This window comes from Miscanthus floridulus, chromosome 1 (assembly GCF_019320115.1).
Source record: "Miscanthus floridulus cultivar M001 chromosome 1, ASM1932011v1, whole genome shotgun sequence".
NCBI classification, from domain to species: domain Eukaryota; kingdom Viridiplantae; phylum Streptophyta; class Magnoliopsida; order Poales; family Poaceae; genus Miscanthus; species Miscanthus floridulus.
In genome coordinates, this window is record NC_089580.1 from 69,441,844 (window position 1) to 69,463,155 (window position 21,312).

A 21,312-nucleotide genomic window follows, 5' to 3' on the forward strand; every position below is an offset into this window, starting at 1 on the left:
AGTTAGAGGCTTCTCAAACCAAGCACACAAAAGGGCAACACATCCCTAAGCTACTCAACCTCAGCCAAGCCTAAGCTCCACATCTATTTATAGCCCCCAAGCAAAATAGAGCCGTTGGAGCCTTGGAACACATTTCTACGTGGTCATCAGACAGCAACGTGCGGGAACCGAACAAGGGGTGGACATGCCCCAATGGTTGAATTGCAATGGCTATTTCAAACTAGCTATTAGACATGTGGGTACTAGACAAGGGGTGGCAGTGCATTGCCCTAGGCGTGACGGTGACCATCCAGGCCAAACACCCAAAACCGATGCTCTCTGGAAAAATATGGCGGTGCTAGGCACCGAATAGTCCGATGACCATGGCAGTGCCCTCTTCAGTTCAAACTTGATTTCTACCACTTCAAGCTTGTACAACTACTCATTAGCTTTCCAAAAAGTCTTAGATCATCGAAATCGGAGTTCAGAGCTAAGAGTTATGCCCGAAATACAAAAGGGTGTCGCTGCAGCCCCTGCACCGCCCTAGGGTGGCGGTGCACCGTTCGGGGGGTGGTGGTGCCCTGTCCGATGCACATGGGAAAGGGTGGTGCCACCCTCTACAATGGCTGTGAGTTGGTTACAAGTTAGGTTACAACTTCCGACCGCTGGACAACTAAAATCTTGTCCTTTTCTTCTCCTTTTCAACTGCGAATTCATCCAAAATAACTTCAACACCTTCTCCTTTGCAAATGTGCTAACACCACCACGTGTCTACCATTTTGTGCATGTGTGTTAGCTATTCACAAACATTTTCCAAAGAATTAGTCACTCAAATCACCACACCACTTGATCCTAGCAACGATGCAAAGTTAGATCACTCGAGTGGTACTAGATGACTGATATATAAACAAGTTTTGTCCCTCTTGATAGTATGACCATCTATCCTAAACCCGGTCATAAACTTCTCTACACACCTATAACCGGTGAAATAAAATATCCTATAGGTTATACCTTTGTCTTGCGCATTCTATTCAATCTCATCCAATGTTGATGCAACACATGCACCAACCTTGATCAACAAATGATATGATCCACTTAATATCATCATGTGACCTTGTTGGTTCATCGATCTTGGCCTCACTTACTCTTCACCGTTGCCTTCGTCCATCGGCGCCAAGTCTTGCTCAAGCTTCACCGCCACACGGTCTATCGCTCCAAAGCCTCTAACTTGCCATTCACGCTTACAACCGGTCCAGCAAGCCAAGTCTTGTCTTGATCTTCTCCACCTTAGTCACATGACTCCATATCATGTCTCATATGAAATAATGAGCTACTTCATCACATTGTGAGCCTTGCAACATATCCAAGCCATTTCACCTCCATGACATATGTTGCTCACACATGATGTACTTGTGGACTAATCACATGTATATCTCACTCAAACATATATTAGTTCATCTAAAGTTGTCACTCAATTACTAAAATCAAACAAGAACCTTTCCATCATACAACTAGGGTCAGACCAGAATCTAGTCTTCTACCCATTCTTAATTCTAATAGATCTGCCAACCCGATTTGGCCAGTACAAATGTGAATTGTCGTCATCTCATCGATTCCATTCGTTGAGGTGTCGGGGTTTACTAATCGCTGCTCGTCGAGATGTCAAGTCGTCATTCGAGGCCTATGGCCCTATGGGTTTGCTACTTCACGATCCAGACGGACAGAGGCATCATGTGATCATTGTTTACTTGTGTGAGTCAAGTAGTCGACTTGAAGCTTTGCAGGGCCCCTGCTCCTGACTAAGGGCATGTTTGGAACACGAGAATTTTTTTTATCTTTCTATGTTTTTCTTGTGAAATTGAACTGATTCCTGTGAAATTCCTACGTTCCAAATAGACCCTAATGCGTGGTGCCCTGCCGCCGGCCTACCGGTCATCGTCGCCTCGGCCTGCAGCAGTATGTTACCACTGAACTGCACAGCCCACTGAGATTTCATCCTTAAACTCCAACCTAATTCTCCAACCAGTCCATCGAAATTATGGGGGTGTTTGAGAATACTCTGCTCCACATTTTTTTGGCTTCGCTCCACGTTTTTTAGCTAAACGGTTTCAGCTCCACACACTTTGTTCAAGAAAAAATAGTAGAGTTGTGAGAGCACCTAAAGAGGTGCTCCACAAACTCTATTTTTTGTGAAGCTGCCCGATAATGGAGTTTATGAAGCAATTCCAAACACCCTGTAGACGCAAAACTCTAAACCCATCGGCCAGCCGACGAACCAGCTCTCCGTTTCCCCAACGCGTCAACAGGGAGCCACCCTGAGAATTCCTGGTTTATTGGCAAAATACTGAGTGTTGCAAACTCAGCTGTGCATCATTTGATCCGAAATATGCGGCACACATGAATCGCTCCTACTCCTACTCCTACTAAACACCCCCCCCTGCACATAGAGCATTTGACATGGAACACCCCTGTTCGAACAGTCCTTTCATCTCCCATCTCCTAAGTCGGGGTGTTTGATTCCACGGACTAAATTTTAGTCCATGTCACATCGGATGTTCGGATGCTATTTAAGAGAACTAAATATGAGTTAATTATAAAACTAATTACACAAATAGAGACTAATTTACGAGACGAATTTATTAACCATAATTAATCCGTCATTAGCACATATTTACTGCAGCACCACGCTGTCAAATCATGGACTAATTAGTAATTAGGCTTAAAAATTTCGTCTCATAAATTAGTCACAATCTGTATAATTAATTATTTTTTTCGTCTATATTTAATATGTCATGCATATGTCTAAACATTCGATGGGACATGAATTAAAATTTTTCTGGAACCAAATAACCCCTAAACCGCCTCCCGCAGCTCCAGACCTGCAGTCCTCCACCATGCCTTGGCCCAGGTCCACCTTACTGCCTATCTAGGATACCCCATCTCGAGACCGCCTCCAGCAGCTCCGGTCCTTCACCATGCCTCCGATCCGAGACCCAGATTCAGTCCTCAAGCACCATCAACTGCAGTCCTCCATCATGCTGCCCCCAAATTTCAGATCACCTCGAGCTAGGGTTAAGCCAATGTGATATCTTTTCACTAGTTTTTGTCCTCGTCCAAATCCATCCCCGTCCCCTGAGTCTCCTCTAGCATCCACACACAAGATCTGCTCTTGTTGAAGATTCAGTGCGAGCGGCGGCGCGGAGGCATTGACGATGACTTAGGTGGTGGTGGGCCAGTGGCGGCGGCTCCAGTGCTGGACCATTCGAGATTGGCGTCGTCGCTAGTGTGTTCTGCTCGAGTAGCGCCCTAATTTTATCCAGGACTCGCTTCTATATTGCTACATAATCTTAGGTATGGATCCATTCTTGCAATGATTTTTAAGTTCTCACATTGTGCCTCAAAATTGAAGGATAGCATTCTTTCACTAAAGCATTTCTGCAGTGCTGCTGTCAGCATAAAGTCCTTTAGTCATTTATTAAATTTTCTCCAGGAGCTTTGTTCAGTTTCATATTTCAATGACTACAAGACCGAATTTTATGGATGCATATATTGAATCATTTCTGGAATTCAATGTAACTGAGGAAACAAAACAGATAGAGCTAGAAGACTATGTGGGAAAATATTTTTTTGACGGCATATGTGGGAAATATTGTAAATTTGAGCCAAACACTTTAGTTTTCCTTCCGTTGTGTTGTTGCAATGATTTTTAAGTTCTCACGTAGTGCCTAAATTCAAGGACAACATTCTTTTCACTAAAGCATTTTTGTAGTGCTGTTGTTAGAATAAGCAGAAAAAGAAGAAAAATGTGAGACAACCACGAAGGTGTGGCTCTTGCGAGAAGGTCGTATTAAATGATTCTAGAACTTGCCCTGAGAAAGAAAACAAGGAATGAGCTAGGTACATGTCATTATTTGTTAACCATTCAGTTCATTATTAAGCACTCATGACATTTTGTCCTACTAATAATATGAAATTCTTCTTGCAGCCTTTTTTCTGGCTGGACCAAGGTATTTTGGGTGCTGCTATGTAAAAAGTATTATTATATGAAGTTGGAAAATTTTAGTATTATTGGTAGACCAAGGCTCTGTTCGGCTGGCTAGAAAAACAGCCGATGCAGATGCTGATTTGTTGTGAGAAAAAATATTGTTATTTTGCTGAAACGGTACGGACGAACAGGCCCCAAATGTACCACATTCAAGACAAATTAGTATTGCTTGGTATTCCACCAATTCTTAATCCAAAGTTCCAGACATTTGTTAAAAGAGAAAGAAACTCCCCAGGGCAAAAGTACGATAAATACAAGATATAAGAAAGAAGGCAATGCTTTCTTTTTTTCATTTTTGATCTGTAAATTGAGTTGTTAATGAATCCACTTTATTCACCGACTCACCTTCGGTGCTATCATAGTATCCGCTAAGTTCACGGGCTGGAGATAAGCGGACTCAAACCGCTGACATCCGCCACAGGGTAAACCACTGCCTCTCAGGCCGGCCTCCCCGATGATCGTACATTGCTCATTGCCAAGGATGTACTGGAAGTTTGTAATGGAAATATATTGTGGTGCTGCTTTTTACGTAACATGTTCATATGATTGACTAGTGTATTTGTGAATGTTGACTAAGTGTTAATGGAGGTGATTTTGCAATTGTGGTCAATATGTTTATTTTAAGCAATGATAGGTATTCCAAAGGTGTTTTAACCTGAGTGGATGGTTCACAAAAATATAAATCATGTTCATTTGAGTGGATGAATAAAAACCTGAAGATACAATTTGAGCGCAATAGACAATTTTATGTTTTTAGATGTAACATGTGATTCTTTCTTTGAAGAAAATACAGTGTCATTTGGGCTTTGGCTGGTCAAATGCAACGGAGATGGTCAACGGAATAAATCTGATTATAAGGTTCAGAAGGTTGGATGAAATTGTACAAAACCTTTGATAATTTAATTCATTAAGTTTGATCCTGTTGATTTAAAAATATGGGTATCATTTTTGCCAATTGTGAAGCAACATTTTAACTTCCTTTCCACCTGTAGTTCCCAGCAAATCAAGAAACACTAAACAACAGTATTATACAGCTCCACGCTCAGCTACATCTCAGATCGCCCAAACAAATGAAGACAACACTGAGCCAAAAATGCATTCTTTATTTTGATCCACCAGGGAGACACGCTGTACAGATCACACCAATTAAAACACAAATCAGTTAGGTTTACAATCGACACATGTAGGACATGATTGACCAGCTGACTCATACATCATATGAACTAACAGCTTCCATGGTAACAGTAGTTTCATCTTTCTTCCTTGGCAATGTGTAGCTCGAGTGAGCTCCTCGACTTGACTTCACAAGTACAGAATAGTAGCATCAATATCGGTCTGGATTATTTTTACATGAAGCCTGAATTTATCCAATCTCCATGTAGGTACCAGCCACCATTCCCCCCCTGTATTTCTCTACTGTGCAGCTTCGATGTATGTAGATGCAATGCAGTACATGAACACGGCCATCTTTCGACTTGCATTCTTCGAAACAAAGGCACTGAATCTAGCCAGTACTAGATAAGAATAATATTCCTTTTTATCTAAAAACATATATTTCTCACACCAGGACCTGGCAAAATAGACAAAGCAACATGTGAAGGCTTCATTATATGACTGGATATATTACACTAATGCATATATGTCAAAGATCTAGAACATTTCAAAATATATTGACTTGACAATGTAAAAACAAAACAACAGTTCCTGAGAAAATTGGGGCCTGCTTGAGTAAAATCAAGATAAATGTAGCCGATTTGTAGAACTCTGAAGACAACAGAAAAAGGTTCAGAGAAGTTCAGTTAGCAGCACTATAGGAATCAAAAGTGAGTTAGAAAATGGATGCACTGCCCAACGTTATTTTTCTGTTGCAGAAGACAAGATTTCACCTGCATTTACAGTTCTAGTCACTAAATTGACACGAGAACATGTTCTTTCAGATTGGAGGCCAAGTGACTGGGTGTCAAATCTGAGAAGGAAACAAAGTATCCTGCGATGTTTCATCCTAATTAACATGTATTAATAAAAGAATCAGGCATACAGGGGTACGATTAATAGAAGAGGAGAGCTGGAAATTCCGTGAGAACAAAACCACCTCCAGGCTCCATAGGCTTACCTGGTATGACCATGAAGAACTTAATCACGCGAGCTGGTTACCACTTGAAGCAGGCTAGGAGCAGGCGAGCAGCTATGAGCGGACCATGAAGAGCACAATGAACGGAAGAAGTTAATCGCGCGAGCTGGTTACCACTTAAACCACCGTGTATGCAGCATCAGATCTCGAACACACAATCTTTAATAAAGTCACATCCAGTAGATGCACAGCCTAAGACGGAAAAAGAAGCACATCTCCACAAATTGACATTAATCCCCATCTCAATCCTCGTTTCCCCTTGTCTTCCATCCCAAATCAACACAAATTCTAACCCCAATCTCATTCTCCCTATTTTCTCCCATACCAATCAACACTGAAAATAGTCCCTAAATTCCTTTGGGCTATAGGGCTGAAGGCAACCCGCACAGGAAGCGGGCGGACTGCTGTGCAGCGCAGCGCAGTAAGGATGGGGGAGAGGATACAGCGCCTGGGGATGAGGATGGGGAGCTCACCAAGGCCGCAGAGGAGCACCAGCGCCGGCGACCACCCTCTAGCCTCTACCGTGTCCGCGCGGGAACAAGACGAGCACGCCGGGAGCCTGGCCGAGTAGACAATTTCTCTAGGGTTATTTGGATCCCTATCATTACGATTCTAAAATTTTCAAGAAATATCATTACTATTTACCTATTTTAAATCTTACAATTATAATTCTTTGATTCGTCGAAATATGACGGGGTGTACGTTGGGGAAGGACATAGGCCCACTTGCAGGCATACATGATGTCATCGTATTTCGTATGGACAAAACTGTCCTTCCACCTTCATCTTCTCTCTGTCACTTATGTGTGGCCCCAGCAGTCATCTTCTTCCTCCCTCCTTCTTGGCTTCCTCTCCTCTTAAATCCACCTCCCATTGCCCTCACCGTCGCAGCCCAGATCCAAGACGCGGCTAGAGCAAGCACAAGCCGCTGTCGGCCGATGGCGTCGCGGGGGCTCTTCCTCCTCCACCGCGTAAGTGCGAGTACGGGAGATCATCCATGCGCCGGATAACCCAAGCGCATGCAGAGGTGGAAGAGGAGGCTGCTCAGCCGCTCGTGGAGTCCGGCATCGCGCCGATGGAGGACATCTTCAAGTTGGCGGTGGCAGCGAGACCAAGGAGCGCAAGGTGGCCCGACGCGGCAGCCCGCTCATGTGCACTCAACGGCCATGGCACGGTCGCCCGTTCATCTGGTGGCGGCGCAGCAGTGCGCACGTGCGAGCCCGACAACAACTCGACTGGCTCGACATGGCAGCCATGGAGGGTGCCCGAGGTGGGGGAGCGTGCGTAGGGTGGCGGCCATGGAGGACGACGGTGTTTCGTCGGGAGGAAGAAGAAGACCATGGGTGTCGGGGACCTAATACTGGGGTACCCAATGAGGTGAAGCTAATAACCATCAAACATTGATGTTCTCAAGCAGACAAGAACGCAACTGCACTTCTTGTCATACGACACCGCCTCGCTCGACCCCCGAGGGCTGGACTCTATCTCGCCCGACCCCCGAGGGTCAGACTCTGCCTCGCCCGACGTCTGGGGTAGACTTCGCCTCGCTCGATGGCTGAGGGCTGGCTCCGCCTCGCCCGACGGCTAAGGGCTGGCTCTGCCTCGCTCGATGACCAGGGACGAGCCTTGCCTCGCCTGACCCCCGCAGGCAGACTCCGCCTCGCCCGACGATTGAGGGCTGGCTCTGCCTCTCCCGACGGCTGAGGGCTGGCTCCGCCCCACCCGATGTCCTGGGACAAGCTCCGTCTCGCTCGACGTCCCAAGGCTGGCTCTGCCTTGCCCGACGACTGCACCCTGCTCCTTCATAATGACGGGTGCAGGGTAGGATAGGACACTCAGGTCAACCGCAGTACCGAGGATCATGCCCTGTGCACCTACGAGAAGGTACCGTTAGGATACGATGGGATGGGTGCTTTAAGCCCTTTCCAGCCTGACAAAGCCCGAACAGTGTTGTAGGCGCTGACTTTTGTCTTATAGTGTTGTGAGCGCCGCTGTCCTCGGACACGGATCCTAACATAAGCATACGACAACCACTACAATCCAGAAGGGAACTCACATCATCTACAGTGATGGACGTATGGTCACTCCCCCGTCTACTCCCCGTAGGGTCACAGCTCGTCTCCCTAGCATGCCACACCATCCATTGGTGCAGGATGGGACGTACCCACTTCCTGAATGAGGCCAGGGCATGGCCCTATAAGGATCAGTGAACACAGCCATCCCTGACACGGTCTGCCATGACAGCAGGGCAGGCACAAGGGGAAAGGAAGACCCAACTCCTTCGAAGGACCTTCTCTACTCTCTGGTTTTTCCTCTTTCTCCCATCTGTAATCCGTACTCCCCCTTGGTCTATAAAAGGGAGGACCGGGCACCCCACTAGAGAGACGAATCAATTTCATACACAACATATCACCCAACACATAGCCAAACAGCAACCGAGCTCTTGGCGTCCTTTTGACCCTTCCATCAGAGACTTGGGACCTATCCCTCTCTCGACCGTTTGTACCCCCTACTACTGAACCTTTTTCGGTACTAATAACATGAGCAGCAGTAAACTGGACATAGGGACATTTTGCTCGAACCAGTATAAACCTTTTGTCCTTTAGTACACCATCCGAGCCTAACGCGCAACAAATATAAATTTACTAGTTGGTGTTTGTTTGAAACACCGATAGTTGGGGCGCTAGGTAGGGGACCTTTGCGCGTTCCACATTAGGCCACAGATGGCTAACTACGGCATCAGCTGGGTCCCAGGCGCACACGTGCCCTTCGAGAGCCTAGACTTTGTTATCACGGTGGGAAGAGAATTGGCATTGGCTCACGCGGCCATCCAATCTCTCCCCTCCATCGGCCTCAACCACGAGAGGCTTGGGCGCTAGCTCGGTGTCTCCCTCAGACCCTAGTAATCTAGGGAGGACCAGCGTCGCCTTGCCCTTTTCGATGCCAACGACATGACACGGTCTTCTAGAGGAGGATCCCTCTCTCTGGAATGCCACATAAAGAGTGCCCCAATAGCTCTTTCGTTCAGTCTCCGCAACACTACGGCAACCGTTAGCCACCTTGTGGCATGACGCATGGTTTAGCCGCCCACGAACAACGAGTTCATGGGGGTGATCGAACATGTCACGGAGTCTCTCCACAACCTCCTCACACAGGAGTCAAGGTCATCCTCTGGCTCTGACTCTAGCAGGGGGAGCCATCACCCCTCCTAGGACTGCTTCATGATGGGTACCCCCGAGGGGCACGTCGAAAGCATCTCCGCCGAGGAGGCTATCCCAACGGGCAACCTTAGTGGCAAAACCGAAGGGGAGACAACAGCCCCACCTCGCATGGGAGTGGAGCAGCTGAGAGCCCAAAAGCGGGAGATCGATGAAGCCAGACTCCAGCTTGTGCGGGAATACGCAGAGGTTGATCGGGAGATCGAACGCCATGGAGACGGTGGGCACGCACATGCCATGGCCCGTGACATAAACTGAAGGATCATCATTGACGATGAAACCCTTCCTTACTTCGCTCGAGCAAGCTAGAACATCGCCGCTGCAACAGCCTTGCTCCATGGCCTTCTAGAGGCTGCAACGCTCGAGGATCATCGGGCCCACCATGAAATTCGCATGCTGCTTGAGCGTGCGGCGGTGCAGTAGGCAGAGAGCTTGTTGTCTTAGTGACGCGAGCTCAACACCAGCCAGCGTATGCCCTTTGGGCATCCCAGCAGGGATGCATCGGTCCACCAAGCACCACAAGGTGGCAGGTAGCGCGCTGTAGTCTAGATACATCAGCACCTCGGTCGCAACCGTGACGCATGCAGCACCCTCGACACCTACAGACTCACCTACAGTGACCTGAGAAAAGGAGCCCATCATAGCTATCACCCTCATCGTAGTGGATGCTATGACAACAGTGAAGACCGAAGCCCAAGCCCTAGCCTGCCAGGCCCTCAGGCCTTTGGCCGGCACATCCTCAACGCTGCGTTCCCACCAAGGTACCGACCGCCTACCAATATCCCTAAGTACTCTGGGGAGACAAACCCCAGACTTTGGCTCGAAGACTATCGGCTTGCCTACCAAGCCAGTGGTGCAGATAATGATGACTTCATTATTCGCAACCTTCCACTATTCTTAGCCGATTCAGCACGAGCGTGGTTGAAACACCTACCGTCCAACGCGATCCAGAGTTGGGCGGATCTGAAGGAGATCTTTGTGGGGAACTTCCAGGGCACATACAAGCACCCTGGGAACCCATGGGACCTCAAGAACTACCATCAGAAGGCCGATGAGACCCTCCATGGGTACATCCAATGCTTCTCCTAGTAGTGCAATGAGCTCCCTAACGTCACCGATGCCGACGTTATAGGAGCCTTCATATCCGGGACTACCTGTGAATCTTTGGTTCATAAGCTGGGACGCAAGGGCCCATGAACCACCAAGGAGCTCCTGGACATCGCCACCAGCCACGCCTCAGGAGAAGAGGCGGTTGGAGCAATCTTTGATCGTCTCAAGGGCAAGGCAAGGCGGGACAAGGGTGTCGACAAAGGCACATCCAATCGTTCTACCAAAAGGAAGAACAAGAAGCAACGGTGCGAGGACTCGCTCGTGGTCACTGCTGACTGCAAGGGTGGCTGGAAGGCCATGGAGGGCACTCTAAACCACTTCAAAAAATTACTCAAGGGGCTATGCCTGAACCACGCCTTTCCTGTTAAGCATCTACTCAAGGACTATAGCCTCATGCGGTGGTTCTTATCTAGAGGCTCCAACAAAGGGGAGCAACAGAAGGACCCTACCCCGACTATGGACGACGCCGAGGAGAAGGACGATGGCTTTCCAACATCAGACAATTGTCTTATGATCTTTAGAGGATCGGTGGCCTATGACTTCAAACGCCGTCAGAAGGTTGCATGCCGCGAGGTCTATACGACTGAACCGACCACGCATGCCTTCCTCTGGTGGTTAGAGTCCGTCATAACCTTCGATCAGGCTGACCATTCAGATAGTGTCCTACACCTAGGGAGATATCCACTCATGGTCGACCTAATCGTCGACCCAAAGAGACTCACCAAAGTACTGATGGATGGGGGCAGCGGCCTCAACATCATGTACACAAAGATGCTCGACAAGATGGGCATCGACCGAACATGCCTCTGCCCAACCCGAGCGCCTTTCCACGGTATCATGCCTAGGAAGCAGGCCATGCCACTTGGGCAGATCAATCTACCCGTCACCTTTGGGGATCAGTTCAATTATAGGACTAAGACCCTCACCTTTGAGGTGGTTGGGTTCCCTAGAACTTTCCACGCCATCCTAGGATGTCCATGCTATGCAAAGTTCATGGCCGTCCCCAACTATACATATCTCAAGCTGAAGATATCGGGGCCCCATGGGGTCATCACCATCGGCACCTCCTTCCAGCGGGCCTATGTGTGCAAGGTTGAGTGTTGCGGCCATGCCACAGCGATCGTCGCCTCCAGGGAACTCACCACCCTCATGGAGGAGGTCACCAAAGAAGCACCCGATGCCAAGAAGTTGACTAGGTCATTTGAACTGGCCAAGGGCTCTAAGGAAGTCCTCGTAGACCCCAATAGCTCTGAGGGCAAAATGGTACGCATTGGCACCACGCTTTCCTCTAAATAGGAAAGCGCGCTCATTGACTTCCTCCGTGACAACAAAGACATCTTTGCGTGGAAACCCTCGGATATGCAGGCATTCCGAGGGAGGTTGTTGAGCATACCTTGAAGATCCACCTGGGCTCCAGGCTGGTGAAGCAACGCCTGCATCGCTTCGACGAGGAGAAACGCAGGGCCATCGGTGAGGATATAGCCAAACTTTCGGTGGCTAGATTCATCAAGGAAGTGTACCACCCAAAGTGGTTAGCTAATCCTATTCTTGTGCGAAAGAAGAGTGGGAAATGGATGATGTGTGTTGACTATACGAGTCTCAACAAGGCATGCCCAAAGGTTCTATTTCCTTTGCCACGCATAGACCAAATAGTCGACTCTACCTTGGGGTGCAAAACCCTCTACTTCCTTGATGCGTACTCCAACTACCATCAAATCATGATGAAAGAGTCCGATGAACTTGCGACGTCTTTCATCACCACCTTCGTATCGTTCTGCTACATTTTAATGCCATTCGGACTGAAGAACATTGGGGCTACGTACCAGCGCTGTATGCTCAGATGCTTTGGGGACCTCATCGGGTGAACCATTGAGGCCTACGTCGATGACATCGTAGTTAAGTCCAAACGGGCTGACCACGTCATTGCTGATCTTACTCTGAGCGAATAGCATCAAGCACAATCTCGAGAAGTGTGTTTTTAGGGTCTCGAGGGGCATGCTGCTCGGCCTCATCATCTCTGAGCAGGGCATCGAAGCCAACCCGAAGAAAATCTCAACCATCACAAGGATGGGCCCGATTCAGAACATAAAGGGAGTTCAACGAGTCACAGGGTGTCTCACCGCACTCAGCCGATTCATCTCATGCCTCGGTGAACGAGGTCTCCCCCTTTATCGACTCTTAAAGAAAGCCGACTGCTTCGAGTGGATGTCTGAGGCCTAGGAGGCACTTGACATGGTCAAACTGCTTCTGACAAGGGCCCCAATCCTAGTTCCTCCAAGCAATGGAGAATCCCTCCTGCTATACATAGCGGCCACCATGCAAGTGGTCAGCGTTGTCCTAGTAGTAGAGTGGGAGGAAGAGAGGCATGCTCTTAAGGTGCAGCGCCCTATGTACTTCATCAGCGAGGTACTATCCGACTGTAAGACTGGCTACTCCCAAATCCAGAAGCTCCTATACACCATCATCAACACTAAGAGAAAGCTACGCCACTACTTCAAGTCACACCCTATGATGGTCATGACGTTGTTCCCCCTCGGTGGGGTCATTATCAGTGCAGGACCCACAGGATACCCCACAAGGAAGGGAGAAGATCTAGTCTAACTAGGATTCTTCCCCTGTAATCTTAGTAGTAGTAGTATTTTGTAATCCTACTAGGAACTCTCATTGTAAACCGACTAGGATTCTAACCTCCTGACTATATAAAGGAGGGCAGGGTTCCTAGGGACGGGGGATAACGCAACACAATACTTTACAATCAATCCAACACAAAGGCTAACACCGACTGGACATAGGACTATTACTCGATCACGATCGAGGGTCTGAACTAGGATAAATCGACTATCTCTTGTGTTTACCGTCAAGTTCTGCATATGCTGAAGCCTGAACAAACTGCCCTGGGTATCCCCGTGGCAGGCTATTGGTGGTGAAACATCGACAGCTGGCGCGCTAGGTAGGGGCTTTTGTTGACTTTGCATCCGAGAGCTCGATGGACCTCAACAACATGATCTTCTCAATGGGATCAACCTTCATCTTCGGTTCATGGATCTACGAGGCAGGCGATGATGGCAAGCTCCAAGGCCGTCTCCTCGAAGATTCAGATCATCATCAGGACTTTTCCATTTTAGCGACAACGACAGATCAGCTTGCTAGAAGATTCACGTAGCTCGTGATGTCCAATCCAACTCAGATTTCATGACACGCATCCAATTCAAACTCAGGCTCCGCTTTTGAGGCGGAGTCTTATCCGAGTTCTTTCAAAAAACTGAGTTCTTTTCTGATAGGGCTCCGGAATGCGACATCAACCTATCAAGAATACAACTCAGAGTACACTTAGAGTGCTCTAAAGAAGACGGGTCCTTTTCCATTCGGTCTCGGCAACATGGCAACGTCTTATCAGGCACAGCTCAAAAGATCTCTTAATCCAGTGCTTGTAATACCACTAACAAGAGCTCAGAAAGGTCTTGTACTAACTGTAACATCTCAAGACTACATCATCCACTAGCCAGGTTCTATTCCTGAGGATAGGAGTACAAGGCTAGTTGACACAACGACGACAACATCTCTACTCTACCAAGAAGGAGACTTGATCTACGACCCTAAAGCCTCTACTAAAGTTATCAACAACTCTGACAGTATGGAAACCAACGCTAATGACAGAACAACTCACACTCGAGAAGTATTCATGATTTGCCATCCTCGATCACCATTGGTCCCCCCAGAAGCGCCCGATGTAGGTCTTTAGATGAATCTAAATCCAACATATCACCATTTACCCAGGGGCACGATGGTGAGACCGAGAGTCAGAGGCAAGCCAGAGAGAGAAAGAACAAATTAAAACAAGGACGTCAATGCCATGCTAAGCAGCGCAAGGAAGCTTGGATCAAATATGAGTTAGACCTAGCCGAGTATAATAGAAGAAAATTAGAGCAAGAGGTCGAAGAAGGACGAGCAGCGAATACACCCTACGATAAGATTCGAGAAACACTAGAAGAACTCAGGGCGACTTCACATCCCAATGAAAAACAAGAACAACTCTAGGACTTCCTCCGATCAACAGTCCTAAGGACGCATGACGAAAGGGCCCACTCAAGACTACCTAATAGGTCAACATCTCATGAGCAGGAAGATCAAAATTAAAGAAAGTCCGCTTTTGAGAGACTTGGACCAAGTGGAAGTCACAACAGAGAAAGTAGAAGAAATCATAGTCAAAACGACCGAGTCGAACAACCAAGAAAGGCAAGAAGCAAAGCACCTACTCAGATAGCCACGCAAAACTACTCTCACCAAGACATAGTTGGCAAGAAGGGGGTGCTGAATTAGAATACACAGAAGCCAGAACACACGATAGATTCCTCTATTTTGCAAACAGACTTACTTCAATACGACTGCCTCACAAGTTCAAGCCGTCCAACCACTCCAAGTACAATGGCAAGACCGAACCAAGGCAATGGCTCAGGATTTACTCGCAATTGATTGAATTGGTCGGAGGAGACAATGACATCAAGACCTTGTTCTTTCCCATGGCCCTAGAAACCATGCCCCTTCAGTGGTTTGACAAATTGAATCTAGGATCAATCAGAAATTGGGAGGACTTGCAAAGAGCTTTCTGTGAAAATTTCACGGGTATCATTACACACCCAATCACCCACGTAGAGTTAAAAGGACTCAAGTAGAAAGGAGGTGAAAGTCTCAGAAATTACTATCGACGATTTGGCGAACTATGAGCTCAAGTACATGACATCACCCAACGAGAAGTAATCGAAGCTTTCTCTCATGGAATCATGGCTAGGTGGCAATTTCAAGACTTCTGCAAAGAAAACCCAAGAAACAATGAAGAATTTAGACAAATGGTGGAAAAGATGATTACCGTAGAGGAAAAGACACGAGAAAGATTCCTGGATAGAAACAACCAAGACAACCCGGACAGGCAAAATCTTCGAAACAATAGAGTTCAGGAAAGAAAACGTGGACCACACAACACCGTAGCAGTGATAGACAAATCAAGGAAATTTTCCAAGCCCAGAAGGTATGACGACATTGAAAACATGCGTTGCATCTTGCACCCCAAAGGAAATCACACCATCAGAGATTGCTACACCTTCAAAGATCGATACACAAGGAAAGATAGTAAGGAGAATACCAAAGAAGGAAATCATAAAAAAAGAAGACAACCACGAAGACAAGGGATTCCAAAAATCCAGGGGGACAGTAGCAGTAATCTTTGCTGGGGTTCCAGATTCCAGAAGCAAACATCAAGAAAAGCTAGCATTACGAACCATCATGGCAGCAGAACCGGCTACACCAAGATATCTCAATTGGTCACAGTATCCAATCTAATTTTCAAGAGAAGACCAATGGACTAGCGTAGGAAATGTAGGCCATTACCCACTGGTTCTAGATCCAACTATTGCCGGTATGACTGTTACAAAAGTACTAATCAACGGGGGAGCCGGACTCAACATCATTTTTTAGAAACTCTAAGGAAGATGGGACTACAACTTGCCGGGATGATTACACCAACAAGCACACCTTTTTATGGCATAGTACTCGGAAGGCAGCAATGCCACTTGGACAAATCACTCTATCGGTTACTTTTGGGACTCCCTCGAACTACCGTACAGAGTTCATCAAGTTTGAAGTTGCGGGCTTCAATTCATCATATCACGCAATCCTCGGGTGCCTAGCACTAGCAAAATTCATGGCAATACTACATTATCCATACCTATTGCTTAAGATGCTAGGGCCTAATGGTGTCCTTTCTCTTTGGAGTGATTTGAAGCGCGCTTTTGACTACGATGTGCAGGCAATCCAAATTGCAGCAAAAGCATAGGCCGCCGATGGAAGAAAAGAAATATCCACTGTTGCAGCAGAAATGAGCCTAGAAGAGCTAGTGATACTGGCTAAAAAATCCAGCATCCTAGCACCACCAAAAGAAGCCGATGTCAAGCAAATCGACCTGGGCACCGGTGATCCCTCGAAAATAGCAACCATCAGCGCCCACCTCTCAGCAAAATAGGAACTCGTGCTCACCAACTTTCTTTGGGACAACAAATATATCTTCGCTTGGAAGCCGGCCGACATGCCAGGGGTCCCAAGAGAGTTGGCTGAGCACAAAATTGATATCAATGAAGGCTCTAAGCCTGTGAAGCAATGACTAAGATGATTCTCACCCGACAAGAAGGCAGCAATTAAAAAAGAAATCACAAAACTAATGGCAGCCGGATTCATCAGAGAAATCCTCCATCCAGATTGGCTAGAAAACCTAGTTCTAGTACAGAAAAAGAATACGGACGAGTGGTGCATGTGTGTCGAATACATAGATCTCAACAAACACTACCCGAAAGGTCTGTTCGAGCTACCACGCATTGATCAGATAGTTGATTCAACAGCAGGATCTGCCCTATTATCCTTCCTTGATTGCTATTCAGAATATCACTAGATCGCATTAAAGGAACAAGACCAGAGCAAGACATCCTTCATCACTCCATTTGGTGTCTACTGCTACAAAACCATGTCATTTGGACTCAAGAATGTTGGTGCCACTTACCAAAGAGCTATCCAAACGTGCCTTGGTGATCAGATCGGCAAAAACGTAGAGGCATATGTGGATGATGTAGTAGTAAAGACAAAGAACCCAGATACACTAATTGAAGACTTAAAGTAAACCTTCAAAAACCTAAAAAGATAGAGGTGGAAATTGAACCCAAACAAGTGTGTATTCAGAGTTCCTTCAGGACAACTACTTGAATTCTTGGTCAGTCATCACGAAATCGAAGCAAGCGCCAAGCAGATTCAAGCCATAATAGAGATGGACCCTCCTTGAAGTGTCAAAGATGTATAGAAACTAACAGGCTACATGGTGGCCCTCAATCATTTCATATCAAGACTAGGCAAAAAAGGGTTACCTTTCTTTAAATTGCTAAAGAAGATAGACAAGTTCGAGTGGACAGAAGAAGCCAACGAAGCTTTCAAGAAGCTCAAGGCATACCTCACCTCCTCACTTGTTCTCACACCTCCAAAGAAATATGAAGACATGATGCTATATATTGTGGCAACTTCTACTGTGATCAACACAGCGATTGTCATAGAAAGTGAAGAAGAAGGGCGTATATATAAAGTACAACACCCCGTATACTACATCAGCGAAGTACTGTCAGAATCAAAAATCTAGTACCCGCATGTGCAAAAACTACTCTACACCCTCCTGATCACTTCACACAAGCTTCGCCACTATTTTGAAAGCCACAAGATTACCGTGGTGACAGATTTCCCACTCAGAGACATCCTACACAACAGAGATGCGACAGGGCGCATATCTAAGTGGGTAGCTGAACTTGGTGCTCTCAATATCGATTTCACCCCATGGAAGGCAATTAAATCTCAAGCCCTGGCTAATTTTGTTGCCGAGTGGACAGAAATTCAACAACCTATGTCAAATGCTATCCTTGATCATTGGAAGATGTACTTTGATGGATCACTTAAGCTAGGCGGAGCCGGTGCAGGCGTTCTACTCATTTCTCCAGATGGAAAACAACTCAAGTATGTCCTTCAGATACTATGGCAAGCTACAAACAATGAAGTAGAATACGAAGCCCTCATCCACGGGCTACGAGTGGCAATTACCCTCGGAATCAAGTGTTTACTTGTTTACGACGATTCAACAGTGGTAATCAATCAAGTCAACAAAGATTGGGACTGCACCAAAGAAAACATGGGCGCTTACTGTGCTAAAATACGAAAGCTCGAAAAACATTTTTAAGAATTAGAAATTCTATATGTCCTGTGTGATTCTAATATTGCGGCAGACGTCCTCGCCAAGCTTGGATCAGACAGGGCGAAGGTCTCACCTGGTGTATTCATAGAGGAGTTATTAGCTCCCTCTATCAAACAACCCAGTGAGATAACCCCTAAAATCTCAGCTAAAGGCACCCAGATTTTGGTAATCACCACTTCATGGACCCAGGTTTTTATTGATTACATCAAAGAGAATAAGTTGCCAGTAGAAAAAGAGGAAGCTACCCAAGTTGTTCGCAGAAGCAAGAACTACGTCCTAGTGGGAAACAAACTCTATAGAAGAGCCGCATCATCAGGAGTACTCCTAAAATGCGTCTCATTTGAAGAGGGCAAAGGGATCCTAGACGAAATACACTCAGGTTGCTGTGGAAATCACACCGCTTTAAGAACATTAGTCAGCAAAGCATTCCGCATCGGTTTCTACTGGCCAACTGCTTTGAAAGACGCAGAAGAACTCGTTAGAAGATGCAAAGGTTGTCAAATGTTTGCAAGACAAGCTCATGTGCTAGCTCATAACCTCATCTGCATCCCACCCACTTGGCCTTTCTCCTGCTGGGGACTGGATCAAGTAGGACCTCTCAAGAAAGCAAAAGGCGGTTTCGAGTACATCTTCGTAGCAATTGACAAGTTCAGCAAGTGGATTGAATACAAACCACTCACAAAATACAGCGCAGCCAAAGCAGTTGAGTTCATCCAAGACATTATGCACCACTTCGGCATGCCCAATCGAATCATCATAGATTTGGGTTCTCCCTTCACAGCCATAGAATTCCAAAGTTGGGCATAGGACTGTGGCTTCAGAATATATTACGCATTAGTCGCACATCTAGAAGCCAATAGATAGGTAGAAAGGGCTAATGGACTCATACTAGCCGGATTAAAACCAAGATTGTATGAAGAACTAGTGAACTATGGATCAAAATGGATTGAAGAATTACCCAAGGTCATATGGGGGCTACGGACTCAAATAAGCAGAGCCACCGGATACTCACCTTTCTTCCTAGTTTATAGATCAGAAGCTGTACTACCTGCCAACTTGATCTAGACGTCACCAAAGATAGAACAATATGATGAAGGAGAAGCAGAACACACCCGAAGATTAGAGCTCGATAGTACAGAAGAAGTTAGAGTAAACGCTACCCTTCAATCAGTAAGATACCTCCAAGGATTAAGACGCCACTACAACAAGAATACCTAGTCTCGATCATTACAAGTCAGAGACCTAGTACTAAGAAGAATACAAAAAACTGATGGATGCCATAAACTACTCAGTCCATGGGAAGGTCCTTTTATCATCACAAAAGTCACCGAACCAGGCACATACAAGTTGATAACCAAAGATAGAAAAGAAGTCAACAATACATGGCACATCAACCAGCTAAGAAGATTCTACGCATGAAAACAACTCAAGGGAAAATATATATACAAGCCACAAGAGATCAATGTTCATGATCAATAAAGATGGCGCTCATCGACAACATATGTACTATTATCAATGTTCATGATCAATAAAGATGGTTCTTCCTAGACAACATATGTCTTATTATGGCTTTCCACGAGTTGTTCCAATGAGCCCAACAAAAAAGCAAAATGGTTGAAAAGACGCTTGAGCATACCGGCCGAGAGCAAAAGAGCTAAAAAGATGCTTGAGCCCGCCAATGAGGGTAGCTAATAAGCTAACACCCGAACAAAAGAGCAAAATGGCTGAAAAGACGCCTGAGCATACCGGCCGAGAGCAAAAGAGCTAAAAAGATGCTTGAGCCCACCGATGAGGGTACCTAATAAGCTAACACCCGAACAAAAAAGTAAAATGGCTGAAAAGACACCTGAGCATACCGGCCGAGAGCAAAAGAGCTGAAAAGATGCTTGAGCCCACCGATGAGGGTAGCTAATAAGCTAACACCCGAACAAAAAAAGTAAAATGGCTGAAATGATGCCTGAGCATACCGGCCGAGAGCAAAAGAGCTGAAAAGACGCTTGAGCCCGCCGATGAGGGTAGCTAATAAGCTAACACCCGAACCAAAAAGCAAAAACGACTAAAACTAAGCCTGAGCATAAATCAGAATAATTCCAAGACAAGGCCCTCCAGCTCCTTGTTCCAAATAACAAGAGGATCGAGGGCTACACTCAGAAGATCCCAAGAAGCGCTACATGGTTTTGCTCAAGAAAGCACTCAGACGACGCTTGTTCCTGCTCAACAAGACTTGAAGGAACAAGACGAGGCTTCTAGAACTCAACCATGAAGTGCTCGGGGGCTTGTCGATCCTAGGATGTTTTTGTATCCAGAGATAGAACTAGATGCTGACCACACTACGAGTTAAGACAAAAAGAAGAAGCGACCAGATGCTGACCACACTATGAGTTAAGCCGAAAAGAAGAAGCTAGAGATGTCCTAAGTCTCTTCAGTACTAACAAGAACACAAAGTTTGTCGAGACAATGATCTATACTGAGTTGTTTACAAGTCATAGACGAAAGCCAGACAAGCACTCAACAAATCAAGGAAGTCTGTCGAAACATCAATCTACATATACCAAGTTGTTTACAAGGCATAAACTAAAGCTAGAGAAGCACTCGACAGATCAAGAAAGTTTGTCAAGACAATGATTTACCTAAGCCGGGTTGTTTACGAGACAAAGAAATATAGACAAAGAAGACATCAACAAAAAAATAAAGAATCTCCATTCAGTCTTCAAGTATAGTGTTTTATTACAGAAGCTAGAATACAAAGGTCGATTACATCAAGCATTGTCATCGGGAGAAGAAACATCAATGTTAAGATTATCTACAATCTTCCTGGCTAAATCATCGACCTCGGGCTCCAACTTCTCGACAGCATCCAGATACTCTTGACTCTCGGCTTCATTAGCAACCTTGGACAAAGGAAACTCTAGAGAAAGAACCCAGACCTAGGCAAGAACATTCCTGGTACAAAGATGGGCACACCTCTTCACAAACTCCTAGAAACGGGTTGACACTTGGGGAATGAACTAAGCCCAAGAATGACCATCATCTGTTGGAGTCTAGAGAAGGTCGGC

At 46.3% G+C, this 21,312-nt stretch overlaps 2 long non-coding RNA genes across 2 annotated transcripts; one reads left to right on the forward strand and one right to left on the reverse strand.

Moving 5' to 3' along the window:
* The first annotated feature begins 2,838 nt into the window (after positions 1-2,838).
* LOC136486629 (uncharacterized) lies at positions 2,839-4,606 on the forward strand. Its single transcript, XR_010766901.1, has 3 exons — positions 2,839-3,330; positions 3,749-3,876; positions 3,965-4,606. It is a non-coding gene; the product is annotated as an uncharacterized lncRNA (long non-coding RNA).
* Positions 4,607-5,107: 501 nt separating this feature from the next.
* On the reverse strand, positions 5,108-6,745 carry LOC136486636 (uncharacterized). Its single transcript, XR_010766903.1, has 2 exons — positions 6,629-6,745; positions 5,108-5,594 (listed from the first exon to the last, which is right to left on the reverse strand). It is a non-coding gene; the product is annotated as an uncharacterized lncRNA (long non-coding RNA).
* Positions 6,746-21,312: the final 14,567 nt, after the last annotated feature.